Below are 22,167 nucleotides of genomic sequence, written 5' to 3'. Positions count from 1 at the left end.
TAGACACTATCCGCGGAACGGTACTAATCCATCGCAATATTTTCATTTCAGCTACCTCCATCTTTTTTTCCTGAATTCCTTTTACAGGCCACATTTCACCAGCGTACACTAACGCAGACCTCTCCACACTTTTTTAGATCTTTCCTTTCAGCCCCCTTCCCCAATTTTTTAATTACAGAGTACTCCGCTTATTAGCTTACAGCTAATTCACCTAATCTGTATCTTATGGGCAATTTTTAAATAGGCAAGTTATATAAATTTTCCTATATGTCCTAGTTTTTTTTCCAAGCAATTCAATTTCCTTAATCATTCCTGCTCCCACCTCCATATATACTCCGTTTTCGATTTGCTAACCTTAAGTCCCTCTTCAATACCTCCTTTTCCATATCCTCCTTTTCACCTTTCCAACTTCTGCTTCAATATTTCTTTACTGTCCTGCAATAACACGATATCATCTGCAAAGAGCGTCGACCCAGGAACTCGCTTCCTTACCGTATCTGTCGTTATATCCATAAAAATATTAAATAGTTAAGGACTTCAGTTCTTAATTAAGTTAAAAGTCTTGATGCAAACCAACCACCACTGCAAAACTTTTGGTTAATCGGACACAAACTTTTACTTTGGTGTATATTCCCCATACATATCCTTCATGACTCTTACGTATTTCTCAGGAACCCATCTATCTATCATACATCTGGATAGCTCGTGTCTAGGAATTGTGTCGTACGCTTTCTTAAGATCTAAAAAAAAACAAATGCAGTTCTCTTTTCTTCATGCCGCATTTTTTTATCAACTATCTCAAAGTAAACAAGGCATCTGTTGTCCTCCTTCCTGGCATAAACTCAAACCGTTTTTTCCCTATCGATGTATTCTCCATAACCTTCTCTCTACAGTTCTCTCCCTAATTTTTATTGTGTGCGACATTACCTTTATCCATGTATAGTTCTTAAAGTCCTAAATATCTCTGCATTGGGAATCTTTTTTTTTCTCATATATCTTACACGTCATTTGCCACAAATTATCAACCCCTTCCTCTTCTAGAGCCTTTCAATATATAGGATCCTTTTATAGGATCCTACTGCCTTACCGTTCGTTATCTTATATAACGCCCCAACAACCTTATCTCTTGCTATCTTTGGTCTTATATTCTCATTTGGGATCCTTCATCCTCGTCTCTCTTCTGCTGTTCGTTATTTAGCAACTTTCTAAAGAACTTTTACCATCTTTGCTTTATGTTACCATCGATTTTTAACACTATTTTGCTCGCACTCTTAATTTGCCGTACGTAAGTCAAGTCATTTGATGACTGGTTTCTTGCTTTAGCAATGCTTTATAACCTTTTTAATCCATTACGTGTTTCCAGCTCTTCCTACAACCGTGCAGATGATCTTTCTTGGTAGCTTTGTTTTTCTTTGTAGACGTACAGCGCGCTTTACTTTCGTCTTTGCTTCCTTGTATATCTTATATCTTTCTCTTTTTCAGACCTGTCATACCTCTTTCTAGCCTCTTTTTTCTTCCTAACTTTCTGTTGTACTTCATCGTTCCACCATTAAGTTTCTTTGTCCGTAGAAGGTCCTTTACCAAATGTTTTTCCCAGCACTTCCTCTACCAATAGCACCTCAACCTTGTTGTTGCCTTTCCGCCAGACATTTACCATATATTCATAAATATACCATAAATGTTCAAACCGAGTATATGCTACTTGTAATTTAATAAAAAAGTTATATATTTTATTTAAGGAAATTATGTTTTGAATAGTTTCACCGTAAAATTCGTCCAAATGTTTAAAATAGTTCCTACAACACATTGAAACAACATAAATAACATTGGCTTTCAGATAAGCCAATGGACATACGAGTTATTTTTAAGATTTAATAAACTTTTTTCTCTTAAACTCAAAGTTTTTCAGTCCTTCCTTAGATATTTATTTTCAAGGGAATCTAATTAGTTACCGATTTTAATTTTTTTTCCGCAAGAAAGTCCTTATGTAGCTTAGAATAAGAGTCTTCTTCTTATTGCGCCGTCTCCTTTCGAAGGTTGGAGATGCAAATGGTAATTATAGCTTAGGAAAGTGCTGCACGAAAGATTCCTGTGGATTAGCGGTCAAATCATCTCTCAGGTTTTTCAGCCACGAGTTTTGGCGTCTTCCCACTGATCTTTCCTTCCAATGACTGACCTTCCAATATGATTTGGAGTAATTCATATCTTTCACCTCTCAACACATGACCCAAGTATTGCATTTTTTCGCTTTGAATATCCTGAATAATTCTTTTTGTTTACCCATGTGCCGAAATACCTCAGCATTGGTAACTTTTTGTATCCGTGGGATTCTTTCTAGTCGCTTGTGTTGTGTATATAAGTAACTTTTTTGTTGTCTTTCTTATCTCTACTAGTAAGTAATTCCCTCACATATTATAAAAGTAATCTGTTAAAAATGAAAATTCTAAAATGGTTTACCCACTTCAAGCTATCTGCTAATACTGTTACAAATTATATATCACTGTTTTAAAATTGTATTTAAGAATAAAGCTATAAGAAAACTTTTTTTTTGAAATATAAAATATTCTCAAATAGTTACATGATCAATATATATTCATTATTTAGTTCTGCAAAAAAAAAACTAACTTCCATCACGTCAACATTCTGGTCCTGATCTTATTAACGTTTATAAGAATCTACACATGTTTATCGTGGTAGTGTCATTATGCAATTAAGTCTTTATATTAATAGCTAGTAATACTAGTTGTTATACACAAAAGTCAGGAAATATTTATTTCTGTTCTTTTTAAGTTGATTATACTGCGGCATACTAATTGATATTATATTTAGATTAGAAGTATTTTATCTAATTATATAAACATAATAATAAACGTATTCACTTGTTTATCTACGACAAATATAAATAAAGTTCAGGCTCTTTAAATTCCTTGGAAGCTAATGACTATCTTTCACGACAAAATACACACCACAAATAAAATTGTCTACATTTTCAGCCAAGCTGCTTTAAATGCATTGCTTTAAATGCTCTAAAGTCTTTGACCTTTGAGTCAAAGCCATGATGTTACAAAGTATAGTATTATATAAGGAATAAGTTAAATCAAGGTAATGACTAGTACAAAAATAAGGATGCGATTCATCTTCCTTAAGAACACTTTAAAAAATATGCACAGGCATCAGGTTTATTTGGTAACAATTAATGGATGCTTTACATTAAAACAAGGATAAGGCTAGACGGCGAAAATATTTAGTCTTTATTATGTATCAAGGAAATAACATATCGTAATTTAACACTTCGACTACTTGTCAAATTTTTTATTCATTTTCATATAAACTAAGCAGCATTTTCTATCTTTTCTTCACAATCTGTCCGTACCATAATAGGTAAACAATAAGTATTTACTGACAAACATATAGGTATGGGCGCAGAATATGCTCTGATTCTATTTGGTGTTTACATTATATGAACCCAACGACATAAAGTTTAAATGTTTATATCGGTCGGTTCAGTTTGTGATTAAATTCTTCTTCTAAATGTGCCTATCTTCTAGAGATGTTGGCGACCACATTGACCGACATCTTATTCTATTGAATCCCAATTGAACTTCAATCAGGTGTTATTCTAATTTGATGTATATGCGCGAGTGAATGATAGTAAGATGTACTTTAAGTACATGGCTTATTAAACTAATTAATCTATGTACTTTACATTTTCTAGCGTTGGCTTTTTTAGGAAGTGTAATGATTATTGATAGTAGCCAGTCTTTTGGTAAATAACGAGTCTAGTAGATATTGTTGTATAGCTTTGTAAAAGCTGTGACTTGGTGTGTCTCTAATAGCTTTAAAATTTTACCATGTACCTCATCAGGTCCTGGGGATTTCCCATCTTTAATCCGCTTAATGGTCATAGTTATTTCTTCGTTTGTTATTTCTGGGCCGTAGGGATTTTTTATTTCAGTCGTACTTCGTGCTGCATCTTCAAATAATTCTTGCATATATTTTTTCCATCCTCGTAATTTATCTTCAATGGTAGTCAAAATATGGCTTTCAATATCTACAACTATGCCTGTATTTCGTTGTTTTCTGGTGTTTTATACCTCTTTAATTTTTTTGTGCATATGGAAAAATCGTCATGTTTGCGTTGTACTGTTTTAATTTCCTTACATTTCTTCGTCAGCCATGCTTCGTTTGCTTCTTTTATCTCCTTTCATATAGTCTTATGCAACTTTTATATTCGTTGTCATTTCTACCTTTTAGTTTTCTTCGCTCTTCCATCATCTGCAATATTCTATCTGTCATCCATTCTTGCTTCTCCTCATGATATTCATGCGAAATTGTGGTAATAGATGTCTTCATTTCGTTCCATTGTTCTTCTATGTCTCTAGTGTGTCTTCAAATATTTTCGCAAAATTTATTGTTGTTCCAAATGTTTTTACTTTTTTCTGGATGTCATTTTCTTTTAGTAGTCTTATATCCATTTTGGGCCTCATTTTCTTATGAAATATTTTAAGTCGTATGTTGATATTTGTAACCAATAGGTTATGATCTGAGAAGACATCTGCACCTGGATATGTTTTTGTTGAGGTGATAAAATTTCTAAACCTTTTGTTTATGTTAGATTCTGCTAGATTATTCTTGCGGAAGAGATTAGCATTTCGTCAATAGATGGACGCAATTTCGGTACTTTTATAAAAATGTTCGTATGACCATTTTATTCACTGGGAATAATATATTGAATAGTATTGCACTTGTATTTGATTTCATCCATACTCGGCTCTATAGACCAATTTAAGTCCTGGCCTCTCTCAGCAAACCTCTCCATTCGTTACTGTCTATAGCCATTCTCCTCCACGATCGACTGCCAAAGAAATTTCTTGCATGCTCATCCATATCCTCTCATCGTTTTCTCACCGACAAAGAGGTTATTGAAAGGGAAATCAAGGGAAGACAAGAGAAGCATCGACCACCTACACTGGGTGTATTATAAATTATTATTATGTTATTATTATAAATTTATATTATATTATATATAATCATTTATAATAATATATTATATTATATTATTATAAATTTTTAATTCGACATAAATTACCCACTGATATTCTTTTTCAACTTCATAGTTAAATAAAATGTGACGTTTTATAATTTTCTGTAGCAAATAAAATTCTGTTTGGTACCGTTAAACAGATACATACAATAGAAAAAATAATATAATTGTTATAATACGTAGTAAAAATCTATATAAGGTTATTAGGTTATATTTAAAATAATAAATGTACTGAACCATACTATTTTGTTGATTACAGATAAACGATCCAGCTCCCAGTATACCGGTAAGTACCTAAACTAGCCGCGTTTTTGCGTAGTAAGCGACTCCTTATGTAAAAGAATATGAGAGACCTTATGTTGGAGATACTACACGTAATACAATAGACCATTCTTCTTCTTAGACCATTATCTCTAGAAAATTGTTATTTGTTCTAGGCGATGCGCTGGTTCATGGTTCTTTACAGAACAAGTTAGTTACTTGCGGTAATTATAAGAGCAAATAAAACGAACGAGTATATGTATGAGGAATGTTTGCTTTAAATAAATAGGGGCCTAGAGATATATAGCTAACTAGATAGGGATTTACTGTCAGTTTCTTCTTCGAAAGCAGATTTGCTTGAACGTTAAATATTGAAGAAGAAAGTGTACCCACTTTCGGTATTAGAAACTACAAATATTATTTTTGCGTGACAAATGTAAAGGTGAAGAATACTTTATGAATTTGCGACTGTTTTGGATTAAGAATGAAAGCTTTGACTTGATGGTGCTGGGAAAGCCAATAGTAAATTCTTCCAATATTTGAAGCACTGTCAAAGACAAGCAAAATACGGTTTAACTTATAATGTATAGTACATTCATTTGGAGAAATATACAATTATTATTGCAAAACCAGAAAAGAATAACAAAATCTATTGTTTCTAAATTGTAGTGGTAAGTATTTATATATAAAATAATAACAATATTTTTCTTAATAAGAAAATAAAAACATATTACCTTAGAGTGTAATTAAGAATTAGATTCATAGTCATAATCACTGTCTTCGGTATTGTCATTTAGATTTTAAATGACCACTGGGATAATTGCGTCTTTATAAACTCTTTATTAACTCTTTACATTTAAGCACACTTTTTTCCCAAATTGCAAGAACAGCAGTATTCAATACCTCTTGTGATATTTACAAAATTTCATCCTCATTGTAACTGTTACATCCACTATAGTTATCGTAGGTAAGTTTTGCATATTTTCCAGTACAATTTTTACCTGTCGGGAGGTCCAATCAATTGTCATCTACAGTCACCTGTTAAATTTTTAAAATAGTAAACCTCTTGCATCTAAACCAAGTTAAATATAAAGTATGATCTGGTACTCTTCTGACTCTTCTGATAAGTTTTTTACTATATCCTGCATATATATATATATATATATATATATATATATATATATATATATATATATATATATTAAAACAAAAAGAAAAGGTTAATGCGAGTGAATAATAAAAGTAAAATGTAATGGCATGTCTCGCAAAACAGGAAAACAAGAACCAAAATATGTATATCGATGGAAGGCAACCGTATATACGTATTTCTGACTATTGGTCGTCGTCAGTACGGTGTAGCCAAATTACATGTTTAGATCCTTTCTTAAGTTAACATGCTCTTATTCTAACTTGGCTGCATCGTACTGAATACGACCAATAGTCAGAAATACATGTATACGGTTGCCTTCCATCGATATACTTATTTTGCATTTAAATCTTTCCCTGATCTCTGATAAAGCAGGAAATATTCATAAATATCGTAATTAGATCCTCATGATACCGATTCATACACAGAATGTTTGACGAATTATACTGCTACGTCATATATGGCCTTTCAATTCATCGTAGCGATAGAAAAGCTTTTGCTGAAGTGTAAACTTTACATTTTTTGGATAGGTCAAAAGGATAAAAACCGATTTTTTTAAATCGAGTTTCGTTCATCCTCACCACAATAGGTGGCACCTCTTGTACCTTTCACAACTTATGCGAAACAACGAAGCGAAGTACAGATATACGACGTAGATGCAAGGTGTAGAATTTCAAGAACTGGGTAAGAAATAGAAGAGTAGAATGAAACAATCATTTTAGCCGAATGACAACAAATAGAGTAGTAAAGACGGCAAGAGACGGTTCTCTAATAGGAAGACTATCAGTAGGAAGACCACAAAAACGATGGAACGACAACTTACTGGAGGCACATTTAAAAACAGATAGAGTCATGTCTATATAAAAAGAAGAAGAAAAAGAAGAAGAGGAATCTTAGCTGTTGATCGCGCAAAGGGTTGAATTTTTCTATTCAAGCAGATAAATTTTAACTACAGTACTTGGTTACGCCTTTAATAAGTCAATTCAATATGATACAAGTCTCTATTACCAAAACATAGATACGTATAGTGGCGTATCGGTTAAGTTGAGAGAAATAAAAAAAATAAAAAAGTAAACTTAAAAAAATATCACAATACATTTGCAATTTAAGGTAATAAAATCTTAAAATATTAAATTATTATCTAAATTTTTTTGTTCCCTTATGGTTATACTTAAAGATTTATCAAATTTTTAATACAAACTCAGTCCCGAACTGTCGTAGGGCAACTTTTTTTAAATGCTCGTAAAAATATCAGCTTTTGGAATAACACAAAATTGAAACTTTATGTACCAATACAAAAAGATATTTAATTTATTTATTAGCCTGATAGAATTTCTCCAAAAAAAACCAGTAAATTTGTAACATAAATTAACAGTAGCGCGAAACTGAACAAAAACATAAAACGTGTGAATGATAAATTGCGTTAAAGAAAGTAATCGTATACCTATAAGCTCGTAGATACAATTTCCACTTTGTTTAACTCTTTCTACCTACAAGAAACCAGTCCATTCGCCTATGAATTATCAACGAAGGGAAGAGAGAAATTCTAATCTAAATCATAAATATATAATATCGTGGGTAACTTCCTTGTCAGATACGGTCTTGTCTTCGATGCATATTAAATAGCGTTTTATATAATTCTACCATAGTATCGATAATACCCGTATAAGTAGTACGTAAGTGCCGGAAAATGATCAAGTGTGTACATTTTAATCGAACTATCTTCATTTTAACGCGTATGTGTACAAAATGTACTCATTATGATATTGACGGTAATACTATGGAACTAATATCGTCTCATTAGGGCGTTTAGGTGTGCTTTAAAAAAGTTAATTGTACGAAGATTGTCCGACAAACCAAACAACAAAAAATTGAACTGGACAATTTATACTGTTAACGGATCGTCAATTTTGTATTATCTGTTTTTACTGTAAGATGCTGAAACTTATTAATTATTGACTAATGATGCTGATGTTAACAAGTTGTTAAATAAATCTATAAAAATGTTATTAGTTTTTTTTTTATTTTTGAATACATGAAGGGTGACAGTTTAAAAACTACTTCATTAATTGCAATTTTTTTTTACATTACATACATTTTTTCCAAATAACTTTTTTGGATTTTGGATTTTGTACAATAATATTCGCGTTTCCAAGCGACTATGGCAGCACTTGTTTTGAAAGATGTCGGACGAAATAGGGATATCGTTTTTTGACAGTGTAAATTTGATAAGGAATTTTAAAAGACCCATAGTTAAAGGGCAAGCAAGCTCATTATTTTTAAAATTTGATGAAACTGATACCAGTTTTAAACTCTAATTTATTTAAATTTTGCAATATTTGCAGTTGGCAGCACAATCCTTTAAGAAAGCGAATAATGGAGATTACGTTTTATAATTGTTGTGTGACGTTTAGATTGCCACTCCGGAAATCTTTTTCAAAAAATATTATTTTAAGAATATGAGCTGTTATTAAATAAAAGTTGTTTGCAACAAATCAATAATCACCGTTACATTAGATGTAAACTAAACTAATTATAACTAATGATATAGTATCAGTAGAACTATTTACTAATAATATTTTACAGTGATGCCTTACAAATCGAACAAATATTGCCACGGGATACTATGCATGTACATGATCATACTAAGTGGTATTTAAGATAAGCGACTCTGATTTTGTACAGGGCTGACCAGCATCGAGTTAAGTACACATAAGAATCTTTATTTACACAATGATTTAAAATATTATTATATTAGTAGGTAAAAATTTAACAGCTTTGCTTTACTTAGTATGAGTTTTTGACCTTCAAACAATTATCATCTCCTTTTAGTATTCCTTCTTGTCCGACCTAAAGATTGTTTGTTAATAACTTCTAAATGAGCTTAAAAGTAAACATGTAAACAAATAGACAAATGTGAAATGAATTTGGTGTTACGTTAAAAAATACTTTAGCCGTAATTGTTAGTAATCAAAGCTCTACTCAAACTCAATAATACTCTGAACTTCTGAGTTCGTTAGGGGTTTTAGAAAAAACGTACTATGACATGTAGTTTCATTTGCCAGAGATTTCATTTGCCAAAAAAACAAAATACCTTGGGCTGTATTTTAATCATAGGCTTACATGAGAGACTCACATTCTGTAAACCACACAGAAGGCTACTATATCCCTAGCCAGATGTAGAAGAATGTGCGCTAAGAATTAGGTACTTAACCCCAAAATGACTTTATGGTTATACACAAGGGTTATTAGACCAATGATAACCTATGACTCGGTGACGTCGTGGACAAAGACGCAGCAAGTGGGAGCAATAAGGCTAGGTAATACATAAAGGCTAGCGTGCCTGTGTATTAAGAAGGCCATAAAAACAACTCCTACTCCAGCGTTGGAAGTCCTGCTGAATCTACCACCACTTTATATCTTTATACAGGGCGAAGCCAGAGCAGTGATGCACAGATTAATCCATAGTCGGCGACATATATAAGCCAGATGCATGTTGCCGAAAACAGAAAGTTAATCGAAGCGTTAAAGCCGATATTATGATGGGGTAACCTATCGATGCAACAGCTACGAGCTATTACTTTAACAATACGTTCACAATTAAGATACCAGGCTGAGAAGACTGGAATAAAGGTGTACCCATACAAGCTGCTGCTACCTGGTACACGGATGACTCAAAAACGGCGGAGGCTGTGAGAGCCGGCATAGTAGGGACAAATCAAGGGATACATTTCCCAGTAAGTCTATCTAAGAATGTGACAGTTTTTCAGGTGGAAATAACGGCAATCCATCACTACGTGAAAGAAATAGAAAGGCAGGAAAGAACGTTCCGTTCAGTTGCCATCTTCACAGATAGTCAGGCAGCGCTTAAGGCACTCAATTCTATAGAAGTCAATTCTAAGCTAGTATGGGATGGTATATGTGCCCTAAATAAACTAGGAAACCGTAGCAAGGTTACGGTAGCTTGGGTACCGGGGAACAAGGGTCATAAGGACAAGAAAAAATAGATAAAATGGCCAAACAAGGCTCATTAATGCCATTCATTGGACCGGAACCCTTCTGCGGCTTTGCAAAGACAGTAACAAGAACAACTACAAGGAAGTGGGTAGCTCACAAATCTCTGGAATGGTAGAGGAATTCAAGAGGACAAAGACAGGCGAAACAGTTCATTACAGAACATACAAAATTTACGGCAGACCTAATAAGCAAAGACAAGATAACAGTCAAAGCCAAAGTAGGTCTTCTAACAGAGCACTGTAAGCCGAATAGGCACTTGAAGCTGATAAGATTATCAGATGATGGCCTGTGCAGATTCTGTCACCTCGAAGAAGAAACAGCAGAGCACATTCTATGTCAGTGTGACAGTCTGGCAAATGTGCGGTTCTTTGCAATAGGAGAAGAAAATCCACCGACAAATAGCTACATGGAAGGTACAGTCTCGAAGCTATTAGATTTATTTAAAAAGGGTCAAGCTAGAGAATGTTATTTCGGACTAGAGGACTACAATAGATCTGAAAAGATCGCAGAGAAATAGGCCAAAAGGCCACCTCTCTAAATCTATCTTTGACATGTAGTTTTTGGAGGATCAAGAGAAGAGGAAATTTTAATATTTTTAGCAAGCGTACACCCTACATTAGAAAAATATTCATTAAAAATATTGATAATATTCTGACTATCTGTAATCACCTCATTATTTTGATTTAAGATTAATTAATTTCACTTTTTGTGCTATTATTATCCAATTTTTAATAGTATTCCACAGACCGTTAGAACCGTTTTTATATTTTGTAATTTCCTTGTGAAAATAATCTTTTTTACTTCAGTAATTAGCTTATTTAATTTATTTTTGTAAATTGTAATCAATACACAAAGATAAAATTTAAACCAAATATTCACCCTGTACAAATAATAAAGAAGGTATGCAAAAAAATTGCAATATAAGTGTAGATGATTATACGATTCATTTGTATTGAATTATACCGAAGAATATTGATAACTAGTTTCTTACGAGATATACTTTCCTGCTTTTATTTCCTGCTTTTATTAGCTTCTAAAGAATGTATATGTTAGCCATTATGTCTATGCGGGTTAAATCAGTTTCCTGTTGTGCTACGAGTATCAAAGATTTGTTTTAGTATTGCATTAAATAAAATGAAGGCGGAGTGAATTGGAATTGATGATGACGGAAACAAATTTAGTCGATGAAAAATGTTTCGAGATTGAATGAAAATGCAGGACGAATTATCCATAGAGTAAAACATATATTAATACTTTTCAATATATTAATACGGATTAACATATCATATGAACATATAATCGATGTTATACTAATAATAATTAGGCTCAGAGATTTTAGGGTTTATTTTAGAGTGAAAATTACGATGACTTGATAGAGCTGTACAATCGTGTTTCTTTTACAAAAAGCTAAATGTTAAAACTGACTAAATATAATTCGAATACTTTTGTGTTTGATTTATATATGAAAAACTAAAATATATCAAAAATGGTCATACCAAACACACTCAGGTCACTGGTCCATCTAACAAGACTCTCGAAAAGCTATACGTTGGGGTTTGAAAATCATAATATTACGACTCACGCTCCAGAGGTGCAGCATCAGGGGTTGGTTTATTAAAACCTTAAATATGGCAGATAAAAAAGAAGACATTCAATTTTTTTAGTCTACTCCATTTTTATTTAGAACTCGTGAGAGTATTTGACCTTAAGCTAGTTTTGTTTGATATTATTGATTGTCAAAGCGTAATCTGCATCAACAGCAACAATGCTCGATCTTACGTTTCTAGTAGACTTAAATTTATTACAAGAAATACTACTTCTCATATAGCCTTTACAGTCAAAATCATGGTTTGAATCAGTTAAGTTTAAAATTATGTTTTGGCTTCTTCGCAGCCTAATAATCATTCCAACTTTGAGCTACAGATGATGCAATATTAGTTAAAAGAAACTTAAACTCTGTACAAACTCTGTAAAGTACTTTGTTTGTTTTAATAGTTCTGAGCTGCCTTTTATACTTCAACAGACTCTAATTGAGTCCTTTATCTTTAACGACTGTTTAAAGCTATAGATTTAAGTTATTCCGAAAATCATTTTTTTATGTCCTAAAAAACTTTGTAATACGTAGCAAGTACGCAAAGGCCATCCTGCGTTGTATTAAATTTTTGTAACTTATCACTGTGTCATGTGAACCACGATTAAAAGAAGTTGTAAAACATATCCCGCTAGTTTTATTACAAATTATTATATTAACACTAAAACGAGACGAATACTAGAAACAACAGAGATTAAAATACTTCGACGAATATCTGGGAAAAGTCTGTTGGATAGCGAGAAAAGCGAAAACATAAGAAGAGCATGCAATATAGAAGACAGAAATGGATTGGTGACAAAACGGAAATAGGAGTGGAACGAACACATTAGTAGAATGACAGAGGATATGATAGTACGAATAGCACGAGATAAGTCACTAAATGGACGAAGAAGTATTGGCAAACCAAGAAAAACATGGTGCAATAATTTAAACAAATTGGGAGGCTAATATTAAAGAAAAAACAGGCTTTAAAGCCTACATACAAAAACGAAGAGGAAGAAGGAAGAAAAAGACATACAGTTACATTTATTTATCTCGTATTAATATAAAAGAGGAACATATTAAGTGGACAAATACCCTTCAAGTAGTCATCTTGATTCGATATACCTTTTTGTAACTAATCTACAACGCTTTATACTTGCACCGTATAAAATTAGTTCTTAGCAACCAAAACAAAAACGTGGCATTTTAAATTAATAATCCAAAAATAATAACTACTTCCCAACGTAATATAATAGCCAACTAATTTGTGGCAAATTAACGTTTTTAAGCCTTTACGACGCTACTATTATCTTATCTCCACAGTTCCAGCTTAATGACAAAATTTGCCACAATCAAACATGAGTTAAATTAAACTCTGTTTCTAATGTCCATACCGAGTCAGCTTTTTTCCCTCGCGTCGTATATTAAATTATTAAATTTAGCGATTTATTTCTGCCAAGAGTTGCGTGCCAAGTACAACTATAAGACCAGGCGTGTATGTTGTATGTATGAGATTCAGTAGTTTTTAGTTGAACGGAGCTAACGGTACCAACTCATCGGAAAACAAAACCTGTGTTTAAGTACTAGTACGCATGAAAGTTTTTTCGCTTCCTACAAGAAATACTTTCAAGTACAAGACGGTATACGGGGAGACTGCAGAGTGTATGCAGAAAAAAATGCGTATGTAATTGAATGTTTACCCACCGATGACTAATGATTAACTTAATGGGTTCTAAGCAGACGGGACGCTGGATTTCAGGAAGTTTCAATCAATGTTTACACGGGTAATTAAAAAATTTGAAGGTGAATATTAAAGGATGTAGATTATGCATAAAATATTATCATAATCCGGTTTTAAAGAGATTCATCTTGATGGATCTTTTTACTGATGTACACTAATGTATCATACACTATTTAAATAATTATATAAAGCCATAAAACATGGTATCTACGGTTCGTATCCTACCCAACTAAACATAAAAATACGTGTTGTAGGTGCTTCTTTTGTATTAATTTTGTTGGCTACCTTCTTTATTTTATAATAAAATTGATCAGTTTATTCTGGTTGTATAACATTACCATCATCATCAAAGCCTTAAAATATCATGGAAGTATGTCTAATGCTGGGGTGCCTTGAAAATCATATTCTAAGGTGAGGTGTATTTTTTATCATTTATAATAAGTGCAAATTTATAGGCAACAAAAATGGAAGAAATAGGCGCTTGTATAGACAAAGATTTTAATTAAAATAGGCTGTATATATAGGCAATATAGACAAATAACTTATTATTTATTTAAAAATTCTTTCATAAACGGTATAATATTAAAAAAACCCTTTCAGATAGAGCTGCTTTCGGGCTACATACAGGGCTAGAGGGTTTTTTAATATTATACCTTTTATGAAGGAATTTTTTAATAATTATTTTGTGATACAGAGTATAAATCCAGCTACAGAAATTTAGTTTCCTTCACAATGCGTAGGGGTATCCAATCAATTGCATCTCCAATGACTTCACTTAATTTTTTCTGTCTTCTTCTGCTGTACAAGTTTCATAATAAATAAGTCACTTTTAGAGGGTCACTGAACATTTTGCGTAAAACCGTCTTATGAAATCGAGCTACGTGTAAAACCAGCGTAATTCTAGTTTGGCAATTTCTTTGTTGGAAAAGCTCGAGTTCAGTATTATATTTTTTACCGATCACCAAATTCGCAGCCAATTTTTTAGGATCAACAAAAATTTCAAAAGGATTAAAAATTAAATTTTAAAAATAATAAACTTCTTGCATGAAAGGGTCGGTCTTTTTACCTCCATATAAATACGGTCCTATCTGACAGATAATTATCTGAAGGATAGACATTTATTTATAAAATTAAATGTACCCGTTCTTTCACGTCAAATTATGTTGAATTCCTTGAACTCCTTGAATTCCAATGCACAAGTATACATTTTGCATTGTTATTTTTACCAATTTAACTAAGTTAAGTAACATCTTATAATTTACAATCAACCAATTCCACTTTTCCTCTTCCTATTCTCCTTAAATAGAGCTGTTTTTGACGTGCTATCTGAAAGAGTGATTGCCAACACTTACATAGCGTGTTGGTTTTTTTCAAAAAATCTCATAAAAGACCGTATATGCATATGGTGTATGTATATACTGTCGTTAACGTGAACATTTGAGGTTTTGCGGAATGATAAATATTTTATAGGAAGTTCTTCAACACCACGAACATTATTTAGCATCTGTCGTTTTTAAAGAAACGGCAGTTTTGATCATTTTTCTAATAAGTTGCAGTACTATAAAAAGATATACAACATTCCATCATCTAAACATAAAATTATTTATTACTAACACATTAATTTTTTTTCGATATAACATTATCTTTTAGTACCATTTGGTAAAAAACGATGTTTATAGTCCGGTCGGGAGTTGTCTAAGAAGTTTATTGTAGTGACTTGGATCTTAGATCTTTGTAGAAGAACCACCAAAAGGTTATTACTTGCTTAAAGGTTAATATCTTGCAAAATAATATATTTACGACAAAAGTTATTTTTCTTTTAAAAGTTGCTCGTAAAAATTTGGACAAAAAAACTGATAAAATATCGTTTTGAGAGACTGGACATAATAGCTTATGTATATTGTTTTAGAGTCCTTTAAACCTTTAGTTTCAATGATCAGCAGGTAAAAAAAAATAAATTTGTTCTAAACTCCGACAAAAAAATTCAAATAAACCAACACGCCAGAATTGCGGGCACTCAAAATAGGAAAAAAAATTACAAAGTTGCAGGGCGGGAAAGACCCAAAATCGGTATTACAATATTTGGCACTGACGTCAAAACAATTAAATAAACAGGGTGTATTAATGAAGATTTTTATCGAGCTCTGATAGCCTTTAATATACCGCTCTAAAAACTATAACAATAAATTTCGCTCATTTCTTCAGAGATATTGTAAATTAGATATTCCGAGCTATAGGACTTTGCTCCAGTCGTCAGAGACGAAAATGTCACTGAACCTCTAAAAATTATAAAAATAAGAACCTCTGAAAGCTGCACCCTTGATTTTATTTTTGTCGATATGACACTCTGGTCAGAAGATCAGAGTTGATACAAATATTCACTTCAACCGTTGTTTTTGAGAACGGTTTAATCTAAGAACAAAGTTTTAATAAACATATTTGTTTAAATTATCTCAGCTACATTTTTTATTTGTAACATTTTTCCCCCATGCGAGGAAGGTTTTAGGGGGAATCCGGGGGTAGGAAAGGTAAGCTTTATTGCATAAATCTTCTGATCGCACAGTTGACATTCTTAGCAATATTCAGCTTGTTTTTATGATTTTTTAAGGTCAAATCAAACTTAGATCCAAAATAGGAAACAATTATTTAAACATTTGCGTAAAATTCAGTAGGCCGACACATAGTTTATTTACTGATTCAGCAGCTTACCAATGAATAATTATCAAAATACCACTAAATAGCTTTAAGATAAGTCGATAAAACAAATCCTTTAACAATTGCACGTGTATTTCAAAAAGAATTGTCTAACTTTTACCTTTCAATCACTGTTCTTCGGGAATAACTCGCACTTTTTTCTGAACTTGCAAAATGATTTATTTGGCATGTTTAGCCCATGGTATACATAGGGTTGATGAAGAAATTAGAACAAACTTTACTTTTGTCAATGCTCTAATTTTGAGTATAAAAATATTTGTTAAGGCGCCATTAAGTGTTTAACTTATAAAGGCAGACTTTTCTCCACAACTGGTGGTAACAAGATGGGAACCTGATTAGAGTCTGTATTTTTTTTTTGTCGATCATTTGAAAGGCACTAAAAGTTTTATTTTTGAACTTTCTGATGACAATAATCTGGCAATTTATTTTCTCAATTAAGAGCCAGCAATAAAATCGTTAAACAATATATGCATTTTCTAAAAATAAATAATGCTTTTTTAGTTTGATACACTCAATAAATTACAAAAACAACAAATCTAAAAGTAAGGGTTGCTTTGGTGGAAACATTTATTTCTTCTTGTGAAAATGTTATTGGAGCATAAATTTTATAAAAATTAAACAATATCATTAATAAAAATATAGGATTTGTCACGGTTCTTTAAGTAGAAAATATTTTCGGGAGAAAATTTTTGGAAGAAACTAATTTGAACCATCTAAGCCAACCAAATATGATCCTATTATAGGAAACAAGATTTTTTATAGAAACTTTTGGGAAATTGTCAACTGTTTTTATAAGAGATCTTTAGTATAAAATTTTAGAATTTCCTTGGAATAGCGTCAAAATATATTGACACATTTTAATGATTTGGGAAAAAAAACGATCAGGGTACCTATTTAATGAGCTTTATTTCGCCATCCTACCCAAAAAGACGTCTATCAATCCATAATATTCGTATAGATGTAAATGAACAGCATGTATGCCTTATTGTCTTTTGTAATATACATGGTGTTACAAAAGGTCGCATTAGCAGGCGTTAAGATCTCATTTCTTGTAATATTTTAACTCCTAAAGACAAGAGAGGCAGCCACAAGACAAACCGTGACAAACAAGAAAACACCAGAGGAAGTTTGGAAGGTAATCCGCTGTCATATTTAGTCTTATTACAAGACAATTACATTATTCTTTAAAAAAAACCTCAACTGTAGATATTCATATGATTTTTCAGTATATAAAATGTATAAGTCGCTACATAAAATGTATATTCTCCCCAGCTGTGGATGTTTGTAATTGGGATTCATGATATTGGGAAAAATAATGTCGGTTTAAACAGTTATTTAGAAACAAAGGGCAAGAAAGGCCAAAATGATGTTACAACATTATTACTTAGATATTTAGTTTCCAATAAAGTATATTCCAGAAATTTAGTATTGATAAGTGACGAATGCTCAGGAAAAAACAAAAAAATGTTATGGTTTTTTTTTCTGTACTGCTTGGTACATTCTATCGGTCTGTTTGACTACAATAAATGCCTGTTGCCTTAAGGGGTCATACATATTTACCCAATGACTAATATTTTAGTCCAATTGTTACCAAGAAAAGAAAGTGTTCTGCAGAGATTCCAGAAGATTCTAACAATATAATGAAAAATGTTCGGGTATACCCATCTCCATACAAAGTTGACACAATTGACACAATTACACATGATGTCTTTGTAAATATAAAGAAAGCCGTTGAGAAGTAAAACGAGTAAAGAAAAGTAAAATGAGTAAAGAATATACATACGTATTAGTTAGATATACATTTGCAGGTTCATGGTATAGGATCAACATACGAAATAAATGGAAGTTGCCCTAAGAGTTGGAACTGAAACAACTATATCAGTCCTCATTGGCACTAAATCCTTCTTAAGGTAAGGATTTGCAGAAGTTAAAGAAGTATGTATCAAACCCAGTTAGCCCAGTTAGAAATTGTACGATCCTTTGAATTCAAATTCAGCTGCCCAAGAAATAATATCTGTTATTGATATCGATAGCGAGGACAACAGTAATTAGAGCACAGAAGATTAAACATTAATAATTTACTTTACTTACTTTAATTCACTGTACATTTCATGAATGAATATATTTAAAATATATTTATAACGTTTTGTTTGAGATTTATCACAAAAACTACATAATGTAACAAAATTTTACAAAAACTACATAAATGTCAATGTTAGATTTCTGTTTATTTCTCTTTAATATTATAAATACTATTAAAATTTTCAATTCTTTGAAAGAAATTAGGTTTTTTCTATTTTATGTAAAACGATAAAATACAGATATGTTGTTTTTGTAAATAAGTCTTTATTTGATGTTTTAATGAACCATTTGTAAAATGTTTATACTTAAAGAAGCTTTACTAACAATAATAAAGCCCCTTGTCCGGCGGTACTGAGAACCTGTCTAACAGAATTACATAACATTTTTCCCAAGAAGAATATGCTGAGAACAAGCCATAGCGTGTTGTTTAGTGGTATATGTATCATTGGGTCAAATCAGTAATTACGAATGCTATTGCATGACGTCCTGGGTTTTTGCTAGAAGAATATAACTGTAGACCTCTTACGGAACGTCAAAAACTTTAAGCGTTTCTTACTTGTTTAAAAACTATAATTTAATTTGCCGTTTAGTGTGTCAAATTGATTTAGATGATGGATATTTAATGGGAGGAATTATCGATAAATTTAGTCATTTAGCGAAATGTTGTACAGGAAGTTGACCTGGCATTTTTACATAAGTAATTAAAAATTCTATGGGTTTTTTATGACTATTTCATGCAGGTAATTTCGTTTAATATAATGGGGAATTTAAATAATTTTACCGCTTTAAAAATAACTCTTCAGTAATGTAAATTATAGCAAAACTCGTAGTTTAGAATATTACAAATTTTGTCTTAAGTGTAATAATAATTTGTGTAACATGAAATAAGCAAGTATTCTAGCAATACTAATAATTTAGAGTACACCATTTTCAAGCCAATGTTGAGTAGTTTTATTGGGAGCAGAGTCTTATTGGGAAATCCATGGTCTATTTTGAAACATACTTGGTTTGAGGATGCGCTACAATAGTTAAAATGTACCGCTGAAAATTTCTCTCTGCTATTTTAAAGTCATTTTCATAAAAATGTAAAGAAGTGACACCTTTATAGAGCACTTCCCAACAAACCATCATTGAGGCAAAAAAATGGCTCTAAAAATCATACGAACAAGCTGAATTTTGCCGAAAATATTAATTTTGGGACTAAAAAAAAATTCAAACAAGTTTACCACCTTTTCCCCTTAGGCTTCCCACTAAACCCCCTCGTAGGGGGGTAAAAATACAAAAAAATTGATTTAACAAAAAGCTGTACGTCAAACGTTCACTAAAATTTGTATCAGTTCGGCAGTAAAAATTCGATATCTTTTGATCCAATTATCCTATCGACAAAAATCAAAGTGCGTTTTAAAGTAAAAGAGTGCACAATTAACTACAATTCTTGGTAAATCGTTGTTTTTGCGTTTTTACCCCCTACGAGGATGGTTTAAGTGGTAAGCCCGGGGGTAAAAGTGATAAACTTTTTTGCACCTTTTTTGAGGTGCCAAAATTAATATTCCCGACAAAATTCAGCTTGTTCTTATGATATTTAGGGATCAACTCTTTGACGACTGGATTATATTATTAAATAAATACCTGTATTTACTGTATATAAGAACTCTTATTAACACCCCAAGTTTACTAGTTATTGAAACCTATAGTAAATTGCATGAGTTTAAAAATAAACTATGCACATTAAATGAATATCACTCACATTTCAAATATGTCTTAATAACAATTCTATTGGAGCATGTTTCAATAAAACGAGCGTTTCGAATTTATATAAATATATTTATTTATAAGTTTACAGTTCGGTAATATCTTAACAACTAAAACTCACTCATAACATCGTTACATATATATACCAAAAAGTATTATTCTCTAATCTTCTGGGGTAGTCCCACCTCTAATTCGTTCTTTGACAAATGGATTTCTACAGCGCTCGATACATCGCGAAAGTTCTCGATGCCATTTCGAGATGCAACCGTTACATAGGCCATTTCCTAAAGCATGTTCGTAACACTATGATACAGCTAAATTAGCTGAGATATTATTTAGTATTCTGAGTGAATTTAAGGAACTTAATCGAGATATATAAAAAGTATGTTCACAGCAGTGTCAGAATTATACAGACGCCTCAAAATTGTTTCCAAGTATTAATAGCAATATTGAGAGCAATTTAGTGTGTAGCAAACCAAAATAATAATAGAGCAATTTAATATCTTAAGATTGGAAAAACGCTCTAAGTAGTGATTTTGTTTGAACCAAAATCCAAATGTTAAGAAACTTCATTATCTTAGATAAAAACTCATTTTAATATAAAACATCAGGATAAACTGGCAAAAAAATTTTACAGAATTATATATAATTTGTAAATATAAACTAATTTTAACATAAAATGATTCTGATGAAAATAAGAAATTAAAAAAAAATAGTATACTAGTTTCAAAAAGAGACTATTTTTTAAATATTTTTAACGAGAAAATTCATCTAAATAATTATTTATGGAATGTTAAGCCAAAATGGTCAATATATATAATACAGGGTCTTATTATAGAGACTTCTGAATTTTAACAATGGGTACCAGTCATGCTGTTGAAGATACATATATGTCGAATTGGCTGTCTTTATATAGCGTAAAAAAACGTGCAAATGAGGAAGTCGTTTAATCAAATTAAATGTTTAATTCAGGTAACTTTCGGACGCTTCGCACATTTCCTAGGCTCTATAATCGTCCTTCCACGAAGACTCTTCGCAATGTGGTAAATAAATTTGAGTCCACTTGTCCACTAAACAATAAACCATGATCTGTACATCGACAAAATCTTCCAATGCCCGTGACAATTTAAAAAATTTACTTAATTTGTTTGAATATTTCCTCCATAATAATATGAATAAATCCACAAAGTTTCACACAGTTACTTCCTGTTTATGAGAACTCAATCTGTCTCTATTCGTGTAATACACCAACCGTTTAATAGCAGAAATAACCCAAATATATTCCAAATCTAATACGTGAGAACGAAGTTTTGATTAGAAAATCACGAGACCGTAGAGTGAGACGTAAGAAGCATGTCGTCTAATAGTTCACACTCAGAATCATAGTTGTCGTCATTAGTACTAGTTACTGTCAAGAGATATTGTTAAATACGGTATTTTTACGGAGCACGACTCACTAAATACCGAGAAGAGAGTACAGACATAGGCGGAACTGAGAACCTTTAATTATTTCGATGATGATGTTTATTTGCAGATATTTCAGCCAGCCAAAATAATTTATAAATATTGGCTAATATATCAACTCATGTATAAAATTACATTAAAAATTAATGGGAAAATCCAGTAGTTGGTTGTATACCATAGTTAATAAACTCTACAGAAGTCAAACACTTTACATTTGTATGTAGGTATAAAACATCTAATTTAAAACCATTTTAAAAAGTGTCGTCCAAAACTTACAGGTGCATTACGTAACGTCTTCGATCTAGTTCAGATCATCCTCAGTGCCTTCTTTTTATACTTGAAGCTAACACTAAAATAGTAGCGGTGACATC

General features: G+C 31.8%; 1 protein-coding gene across 4 annotated transcripts in view; it reads left to right on the top strand.

Annotated features, from left to right (window-relative positions):
• LOC140439031 (uncharacterized) overlaps positions 1-22,167 on the top strand; it is a 359,260-nt gene that overhangs the window by 144,786 nt on the left and 192,307 nt on the right. For 3 of the 4 annotated variants that reach the window (XM_072528667.1, XM_072528665.1, XM_072528666.1), the window contains one exon: positions 5,304-5,330. The exons of the other annotated variant lie outside the window; for it this stretch is intronic. The gene's annotated coding sequence lies outside the window, so the exon portion shown is untranslated. The remainder of the gene's footprint in view (positions 1-5,303; positions 5,331-22,167) is intronic. 4 annotated transcript variants of the gene reach the window in all.

This window comes from Diabrotica undecimpunctata, chromosome 4 (assembly GCF_040954645.1).
Source record: "Diabrotica undecimpunctata isolate CICGRU chromosome 4, icDiaUnde3, whole genome shotgun sequence".
Lineage (NCBI taxonomy): Eukaryota > Metazoa > Arthropoda > Insecta > Coleoptera > Chrysomelidae > Diabrotica > Diabrotica undecimpunctata.
This window is presented reverse-complemented; position numbering and strand designations above follow the sequence as displayed.